Raw genomic sequence first — 10,110 nt, 5'->3', positions numbered from 1 at the left:
TTTGGCTGCTCAGCATCTGTACCTCCTTAAACTGTTTGAGAAGTCTCCCACCTTAGGAATTTCAGAGTCTGCCTTTCACTCTAGAAGGTGAAAAGGCAAGATACTTGCTTTCCTAGGGCACAGCCACAGGCCAGAGGTCTGCCAGACAAAAGCATCTGTCTTAAACTTTGAAGACAGAACTAGCGATGCATGCAAGTGACCCGAAAGAACTCTCTGACAGTGGCAAAGGATGCAGAAGCTCAACTTTTTAGGCAGCATTTACATCTAGAATGATCAGAGTCCATAGACCAAGCTCAGATGTGGTTCCTAGTGGTGGTGGCTACAGAGCTGTTCTCTCTACACCAGTTCTACAATGGGATTTTGAGCATTGCTCCTGGCTCAAGGTCCGTGACATTGGCACTGGTCCCAGTGATTCTGTGGGATACCTGGTACCCTTTTGTTGTTGTTAACTTTTTAATATGAACATTTCCAAACATATACAAAAATAGAAGAAATAGTCTAACAAACCCTCTTTACCTATTCCTTATTATCTGACCCTCCACTCTTCCAGGTGTAATTTACTTACTGTAAAATTCACACATTGTAGTTGATCGACTCAATGAGTTTTAGTAAATTAATAGAGTTGTATAACCATCACCACAATCTACTCATGCTTTTGTTTTGTTTAAGTGTACAGGAATTTTGACACATGTATAGACTTACTTAACTACTACCACAGTCAGGATACAGAAGAGTTTCCTTTACCTTGAAGAACTCCTTCTTGTTCTTTTTAGTTCTACCTTCCCCACTCCTAACTCCTGGCAACTATTGATCTGTTCTCTGACCCTGGAGTTGTATTTTCTTGAATATCATATAAATAGAATTATATAGTAAGAAGTCTTCTATGTCTGTGCATAATGCCTCTGAGAGTCTTCCAAGTCGTTGCATGTGTCAGTATTCTATTCTTTTTTGTTGAGTGATATGATGTTATATAGATGTACCAAAGTTTGTTTTTCCATTTACCTCTTGATGGACATTTGCACTGTTTCTGGGTTTTTTTTGGAGGAGGGGAGGGTGGCATTATAAATAGAGCTGCTATCTATGTTTTAAAACATAGTTTTTATTTTGAAACAATTAAAAATTTACATAAAGTTGGGAGTACCATTACAGATAACTCTTTTTGAACCATTTGAGAGTAATTGCTGATCTGATGTCCCATAACCCCCAAATACTTTAGTATGTATTTTCTACAAACGAGAACATTCTCCTACATAACCGCAGTACAATGATTAAAATCAGGAAATTAACTTTAAGATATCATTACCACCTAATCCTCAGACATATTCAAGTTTATTCAGTTGACCTAACAATAAATTTCATAGCAAAGCATTCAGGTCACGATCACATCAAGCATTTAACTGTCATGTTTCTTTAGTCTCCTTATGTTTGGAACAGTTCCTCAGTCTTTCAATGGCTTTCATGACCTTGACACTTTCAAAGATAACAGCCCAGTTATTTTGTAGAATATCCTTCAGTTGGGTTTGTCCGATGTTTCCTCATTATCGGATTTGTTATCATTTTCGGAAGCGATTGTATCCTATAATTTCTGTTTGTCCCATTACTGATGATGTTTATTTGATCTTTTGATTTAGATGATGTATACCAGTCATAATAAGTATTTGTGGAGTGGTACTTGGAAAATATCTAGTTATCCTATTCTGCACAAAAGTTCGTTTTACACACACACACACACACACACACACACACACACACCATTGTTTTCATGTATCTATATTCCTATAGTTCTCTGTTTTATTTAGTAGGTTATAATCCTTTATTATCATTGTTTATTTTTATATTCAAATTGTCCCAGATTTGGCCAGATGAGAGTTCTTTCTCGCTGGCTCCTGTGTTCTTCTGATGTCCCCATCATTCTTGGAGCATGTTCTTGCTTTCTGGCACCATAAGATGTTCCAGCATTATCTTGTTCTTTCCATGTGCCAGACATGTTAATCGATACTAGATATTGCTGCTCCTAGTCTTTTAGTGGACAGACTGGGGAGTAGGTAAGCATATGCATATATACACACATTCACATCACATTTATATTTATTTCTATCTATCTATCCATCATCTATCTATCTATCTAATGAAAACTGTTACCTCCAGTTCCAAATCAACACTACAGAGCTTATTTTAGTTTTTTTTTTCTCCTTTCTTTAGACTGCCAGTGAGAAACATGGCTCACATTATTGCTGAATCATATAGTAGTTCCATTTTTAATTTTATGAGGAAACTCCATACTGTTTTCCATAGTGGCTGTACCATTTACATTCCCAGCAACAATGCACAAAAGTTCCCAGTTCTCTACATCCTCACCAACACTTGTGATTTCTTGTCTTTTTCATAGTAGTCACAGATATGAGGTGGTATCTCATTGTGGTTTTGCTCTGTATTTCTCTGATGATTAGTGACGTGGAACACCGTTTCACATATCTATTGGCCATTTGTATGTCTTCTTTGGGTAAATGTCTATTCAGTTCCTCTTCCCATTTTTAAATTGAATTGTTTGTTTGTTGTTGGGATGTACAAGTTTTTTATATTTTTAGATATTAATCTTTTATCACATATATGATTTGCAAGTATTTTCTCTGATTCTGTATGTTGCCTTTCCATTTATTGCTGCTTTGCTATACTGGAACTTTTTAGTTTGATATAGTCCCATTAGCTTATCTTTGCTTTTGTTGCCTTTGCTCTTGTTGTCGAACCCAAAAACTCATCACCAGTACCAATGTCAAGGAGCTTACTCTTTATCTTTTCATTTAGAAGTTCCATAGTTTCGGATCTTATGTTCAAATCTTTAATCTGTGTTAAGTTAATTTTTGTATGTGGAGTTGTGGAGGACTGTTCTAAGATGTGACCTCTGCCTAACCCACAAGCTGGAACCAGCCCAGAAGGGGGAGGTTGCTTCCCACAAATCTCCTTTGGAGACTGTCTGATCATAACTGATGTTCATTCTGACATAAACCAGTACCCTTCTCCTGCCTCCCACTGCATGCTCGTTTCTGGAACAGGAGATTGTCTTGACCTGGTCACGCACATAATTTCCTTTACCAGGTAGCGTTCATGTACCAGTACCCATGACCACTCCCTGTTTTACCCTATATCATTCTTTGGCACCTGCCAAGTGGGCAGGGATCCATTTTTTCTTGCAGTCACCCACAACATGCCTCATATGTAAGTTTTCCTTAATAATTTTATTAATTACCAGTCTGGAGTCACCAGTCTCTTTCTTCAGTTTTTCCCTGACTTCCACTTATGGATGTAGATTTTCAGTCCCATGATCTTTCCCTGCGTCTGGCTGTACTATCAGGTGTAAGGCAGAGGTCTGATTTTACTCTTTTACATGTAGCTATCCAGTTTCCCAATATCATTTCTTGAAGAGACTATCTTTCCCTCATTGTATAGTCTATGCTCATTTTTCATGTATAATTGAGCACAAATGTATGGGTTTATTTCTGGGCTTTGTATTCTGTTCCATTGATGTATGTGTCTCTTTTTATGCCAGTGCCATACTGGTTTCATTACTATAGCTTTGTAATATAGGTCGAAATCAGGAAGTGTGGCGCCTTCAGCTTTGATCTTTCTCAATATTGCTTTGGCTGTTCAGGATCTTTTGTGGTTCCATACAAATTTTAGGATTGTTTGTTCTATTTCTTTGAAAAATGCCATTGGAATTTTGATAGAGGTTGCATTCTTTCTGTAGATTGCTTTGGGTAGTATGGGAATTTTAACAATATTAATTCTTCAAATCTATGAGCATTGAATATCTTTCCATTTACTTGTGTTTTTCTCAATTTCTTTCATTGGTGTACAGGCCTTTCATCTCCTGGTTTAAATTATTTTTAGGTATTTTATTCTTTTTAATGCAATTGTAAATGGGATTGTTTTTTAATTTCTTTTTCTGATAGTTTGTTATTAGTGTATGCAAACAACTGAGTTTCATGTATTGAGTTTGTATCCTGCAACTTTACTAAATTAGTTTATTAGTTCTGACAGTTTTTTAATGGAGTCTTTAGGGTTTTCCATATATAATATCATGTCATTTTCAAACTGAGGCAATTTTACTTCTTCCATTTTGACCTGGATGCCTTTTATTTCTTTTTCTTGCTTAATTGTTCTGGCTAAGACTTTCCATACTATGTCGAATAAAAGTGGTCAGAGAAGGCATGTTTCCTTGTTCCTGATCTGAGAGAAAAATCTTTCAGCTTTTCACTGTTGAGTACGATGTTAGTTGTGTACATTATTATGTTGAGGTACATTTTCTCTATACTCACTTTATTGAGAGTTTTATCATAAATGGATGTCGAATTTTGTCAAATGCTTTCTCTGCATTTATTAAGAAGATGTTATGATTTTTATCCTTCATTTTGTTAATTTGGTGTGTCACATTAAAAGTTAATTTATTTGCAGCTGTTGAACCATCCTTGTATCCCTGGAAATCCCACTTGATCATGGTGAATGATCCTTTTAATGTGTTATTAGATTAGGTTTGCTAATATGGATGAGGAGTGTTTGCATCTATGTTCATCAGAGGTATTTGTCTATAATTTTCTTTTCTTGTAGTGCTTCCATCTTGTTTTTGTATCAGGGTAATTCTAGCCTCATAAAATGAGTTTAAAAATATTCCCTCCTCTTCTATTTTTTGGAAGAGTTTGAGAAGGATTGGTGTTAATTCTTTAAATGTTTGGCCAAAAAGCACCAGTGACTCTATCTGGTCCTGGACTTTTGTTTGTTGGTAAGTTTTTAATGATCAATTCAATCTCTCTGCTAGTAATCAATCTTTTCAGATTTTCTATTTCTTCATGATTCAGTAGGTTGGTAGGTTGTATGTTTCTAGGAATGTATCCATTTCTCCTAGGTCATTCAATTTTTTGGTGTATAGTTGTTCATAATAGTCTCATGATACTTTGTATTTCTGTGGTAGGAGTTATGACATCTCCTCTTTCATTTCTGGTTTTATTCATTCTAGTCCTCTCTCTTTTTTGGTGAGTATAGCTAAAGGCTTATCTATATTTGTATATCTTTAAAAAAAAAACTCTTAGTTTTATTTATCTTTTCTATTGTCTTTTTAGTCTCTATTTCACTTATTTCTTCTCTGATATTTGGCATTTTCTTCTTTCTGCCATGTTGAGTTTAGTTTGTTGTTGTTCTAATTCCTTTAGGTGTAAAGTTAAGTTGTTTGTTTGAGATCTTTCCTGTTCTTAATGTAGGCATTCATCACTATGAACTTCTCTCTTAGAACTGCCTTTGCTGCATCCTATAAATTTTGGTATGTTGTGTTTCCATTTTCATTTGTCTCAAGATAGTTTTTGATTTCTATTTTGATCTGTTCTTTGACCCATTGGTTGTTAGCAGCATGTTGTTTAATCACCACATTTGTGAATTTTCCAGTTTTCTTCTTATAACTGATTTCCAGTTTCATACCGTTGTGGTCAGAAAAGATGTTTGACATAATTTCAGTCTTCTTAAATTTACTGAGTTGCTTTGTGGCCTATCATAAGATCTATTACGGAGTATCTTCCATGTACCCTTGAGCCGAATGTGTATTCTGCTTCCTTTGAACTGAATGTTCCGCATATGTCTGTTAAGTTCATCTGATCTAACATGTTGTGTAAGTCTAATGCTACTTTATTGATTTTCTGTCTAAATGACCTATCCATTGATGAAAGTAAGGTATTAAAGTTCCCTAATGTTATTGTAGTGATATCTATTTCTCCCTTTAGTTCTATTAATATTCTTCTTTAGGCGCTCCTATTTTGGGCGCATTCATCTTTACAAATGTTATATCCTTTTGTTGGATTGACCTGTTTACCATTATATAATGCCCTCCTTTGTCTCTTATTACAGTCTTTGACTTAAAGTCTATTTTGTCTAAGTATAGCTAATCCAGTTTTCTTTCGGTTTCCATTCGTATGGAATATCTTTTCATCCTTTCACTTCAGTTTGTGTGTGTCCTTAAAGGTGAAGTGAGTCACTTATAAGTAGAAAATAGTTGGGTCTTGTATTTTTATCCATTCAGTTACTCTGTCTTTTAACTGTAGAATTTAGTTCATTTACCTTTAAAGTAATTATTGATTGGTATAGACTTTGTTAAATGTTTTCTGTTTTATGGTTTCTTTGTTCCTTTTCTCTTGCTTTCTTTTTTTGCGACTTGATGATTTTCTGTAGTTGTATGCTTAAATTCCTTTCTCTTCATTTTTTGTGTATCTACTATGAGTGGTTCTTGCTTTGTGGTTACCGTGAGGCTTATCTACAACAACTTATGTTTATAATAGTATACTTTAAGTTAATAACAACTTGTTTGAATGTATTCTAAAACTCTACATTTTTATTCTACTCCTCTTCATGCTTTATAATTTTGATGTCACAATTTACATCTTTTTATCTTGTTATCCATTAACAAATTACTGTGGTTATTTACCTAATTTTTTAAAATAAATTAATTTTTTCCCATTAATCCAGCCCAAATTAGTTTCTCTTGCTTGCAATTAAGAACCAGACTGCTATTCTTCTATAACTGGAATGTCCCCAGACCTTAGCAGCTGAAGGTACAAAAGTCACTTTACCACTTAGACACTTATTTTGTTAGTCAAATTGCCCACACCTTTGTAACTTTAGTTTTCCAGGGCTGTTGTTTATTTTCAAGTGTTGGTATTTGTCTTCCTTCATATGCTTGTGGACATTTCCAAGCCCCTTGTGCCACTACCCATTTCAGTAAGATGACTTAGCCCCACCTACCACTCAACAGTCTGCTTGGGCCATTGTTCACATGTTATTTCTTCTGTGTACTAGGTAATGACTTGTGAATACCGTTCTTCTTGTTACATTCTTAGAAGCCCCCAGGAGAGATCCTTAGCCCCAGGTATCACAGAGTTTAATAAGGTGAATACTTTAATTTTACATAAGCTCTTTCCTCTTTAGAGCTCCTATGTTGTCAAGGGGACTGGCCAGGGCCAGGCTCCTGTAATAATCACTGTGCTCTAGCTGGAACTGCTGTTCTCCTTCAAACCTTAGGCTTACTGCCAAGTCCTGCTCAGCATCCCTGACTTTTTCTTCCTATAGGATGAATTCACTCTCAAAGGCTCTGTAGTTAATGCATTTTCATTTTTTGAGCTGCCATTCTCCTGGCAGTTCACCAGTTAAGACTTTCTTGGTGACAACTTCTACTACGCACATCTATCATGGGGTGGATGAGCAAGTTCAAAAGACCCTGGGCCTGGGTAAAGCCTGAGCATATGGTAAGTCTCAAGAGTATCCATTACTTTCTTCTCATCTTGTGCTTAATTCTCCTCTGTTTCCCCACCCCCCCCAAAAAAAACATTAGAGGAACCTCTCTTTAACCTTGTTTAGTTGAACATCTTGTCCTTACCCTGGAGATTTCCAGCTGAGCTCAGAGGTGAGAGGCTGTCTCTGTTACAAAGTCCCTATAGGCACTAAGTTATTTCTGCTGCTTTGGGCACTTCTCATTTTCTCTCTGCCATTGATATGTGCATTACTTGTCTATTTCTGTTTTACAAATTAACCCAAAACTTACTGGCTTACAATAACATTTATTATCTTGCAGTTTCTGTAGGTCAAGAAAACAGGAGCAGCTTAGCATAAAGATCCGACAACCCCAATTGAGCCTTCACATGACAGTAGTTCCTTTAGCTACAACTTCATGAGAGACCCTGAGACAGAACCACAAGGCTAAGCAGTTTCTAGATTCCTGACCTACAGAAAATGTGAGGATAATAAATATTTTTTTGTTTCAAGCTGCTAAATTTTGTCATAATTTGTGACACAAGAATAGGTAACTATGAACCTGTGCCCTCATTTTTTGTTGATGATGTACTCAGAGAGGGAAAAAAATGGCATAGATGATAGAGGCTCTAGAGGTTCATTCCTCTGGCAACCAAATCAAAATTGTAATGGAAATAGGAGCAGCAGCAAGGAAAAATAGCCTGGGATCTAGATGAATAAGCCATACAACTAGGGAGAAATCCAAGAAATCACCCTGCAACAGCAGAAGGTAGGACAGGGCGAGGACGCGGGGCTGCCTGGTCTCCAGTGGCTGAGTGAGACAGAGGTTGTGGCATTGGCAGTGGCAGACACTTCTTAAAGGGGCCGTGTCTGCAAGCGGATTTTTGAGGTGATGGACCTGCTCACTCTGAGCACCAGTGCTGATTTGGCTGCGTGCAAGGGGTTCCAGGGACTTACAGGGAGACATTGTCGGAGTGAGGGCCAAGGTGAGACTAGCTCTGTACAGAAGTGCCAGCGGTATCCATTGTACCCTGTTGAGCCCATCACCCTCCCAGTGCGCAGACACAGCACCACCATAGCAGAGATGTCATCAAACTGGAGAACAGAGGTCACTCTACCTGGAGGATTCCCTGAAATCCCACCTACCACAACTCACAGCCCCACCCAAGCCACATCCAGGTATATCCTCAGTGAGTCAGGTGCCCCTTGCTGAGCAGCACCTAGACTCACACTGGAGGCAACTGGCCTTGGTTTCTGGTGTGGCCTTTTGAGGCAACTATACGCACAGCATCTGTGGATTGCTTGCTGAACCTTAACAGGTGGCCCTGGAGGGGTAGAGGCTCGGGCTAAGTTTGGCCTGCAGCTGAACCATCTCAGGACTGTGCCACTGGACAGACACCTACTTCACAAATCCACACTAATAAGACCAGGATACCGAGGAGCTTTGCTTAGTACATAGAAACAGACACGGAAAGACAGCCAAAATGGGAAGGCAAAGAAGCAGAAACCATATGAGAGAACAGAACAGAGATCCAGAAATAATGAAGTCAAGAAATCTAACAGATGCAGAGTTCAAATCACTGTTTATAAAGATGCTCAATGAACTTTTGGGAAGTCTAGGTAAATTCAGTGAGAAGTTCAACAAAGAGATAAAACCATAAAAATGGAAATGGAAATTATAAAAGGGAACCAGTCTGAAATGAAGAACACATTATCTGAGATGAGAAGTATATTTAATGGAATAAACAAAGGAATAAACAGAGTGAATAGAGAAGAGGATCAAATGACCTATTTAGAGGATGGAAAAGCCAAGGACACTCAATCAGAATGGCAAGAAAAAAGATGCCAAGACTATAAAAATAATTTAAGGAGCACATGGGACACTATTAAAGGTCAAAATATTCATCTCATCAGCGTACCTGAAGTAAAACAAGATGTTGAACAGCTGTTTGAAGAAATAATGATGAAAAACTTCCCTGACCTGGTGCAGGAAATGGACATAAAACTCCAGGAAACTCAGAGAATCCCAAAAAACAGAGATCCAAAGAGGCCCACACCAAGACACATCATAATTAAAATGCCAAAGGTTAAATACAAAGAAAGAATATTAAAGGCAGCAAGAAAAAAGCAGATAGTTACCTACAAGGGAATACCCATAAGACTGGCAGTTGATTTCTCAAAAGAAACTATGCAAGACAGAAGAACTTGACATAAAATATTAGATGTGATGAAGACCCAGGATTTACAACCAAGAATAATTTATTCAGCAATGTTATCATTTAGAGTTGAAGGACAAATAAAGAGCTTCCCAGACCAAAAAAAAGGAATTTATCACCACCAAGCCAGTATTACAGGAAATGTTGAAGGGACTTTTTTAAGAAGAAAAATCGTGTATCAAAAACAGGAATAAAGAATGGTAACAACCATATTCCTATCAGTAAGTACCTCAAAAGAAAAAGAATTAAGTGCTCCAACTAAAAGATAGAGTGGATGAATGAATAGGAAAACAAGACCCCTACATGTTGCCTATGAGAGACTCACTTCAGTTTAAAAGACACACATAGACTTAAAGGAAGGAGATAGAAAAAGGTTTTGCTCTGATGGACCTAGAAGGTATTTAAGTCAGACAGAGAAAGATAAATATCGTATGATTTCATTTATATGTGGAATCTATGAAATAAAAAGAACAAACTAATCAAAAACGGACTCACAAATATAGTGGACAATTTGGTGATGGACAGAAGGGAGAGGGGTTAGGGGGCTGGGAGAATGGGGTGAAGGGTTAAAGAAGTACAAATTAGTAGCTGATGGATGGTCATGGGGATA

This window comes from Pteropus medius, unplaced genomic scaffold, assembly GCF_902729225.1.
Source record: "Pteropus medius unplaced genomic scaffold, Ma_sr-lr_union100, whole genome shotgun sequence".
NCBI classification, from domain to species: domain Eukaryota; kingdom Metazoa; phylum Chordata; class Mammalia; order Chiroptera; family Pteropodidae; genus Pteropus; species Pteropus medius.
This window is presented reverse-complemented; position numbering follows the sequence as displayed.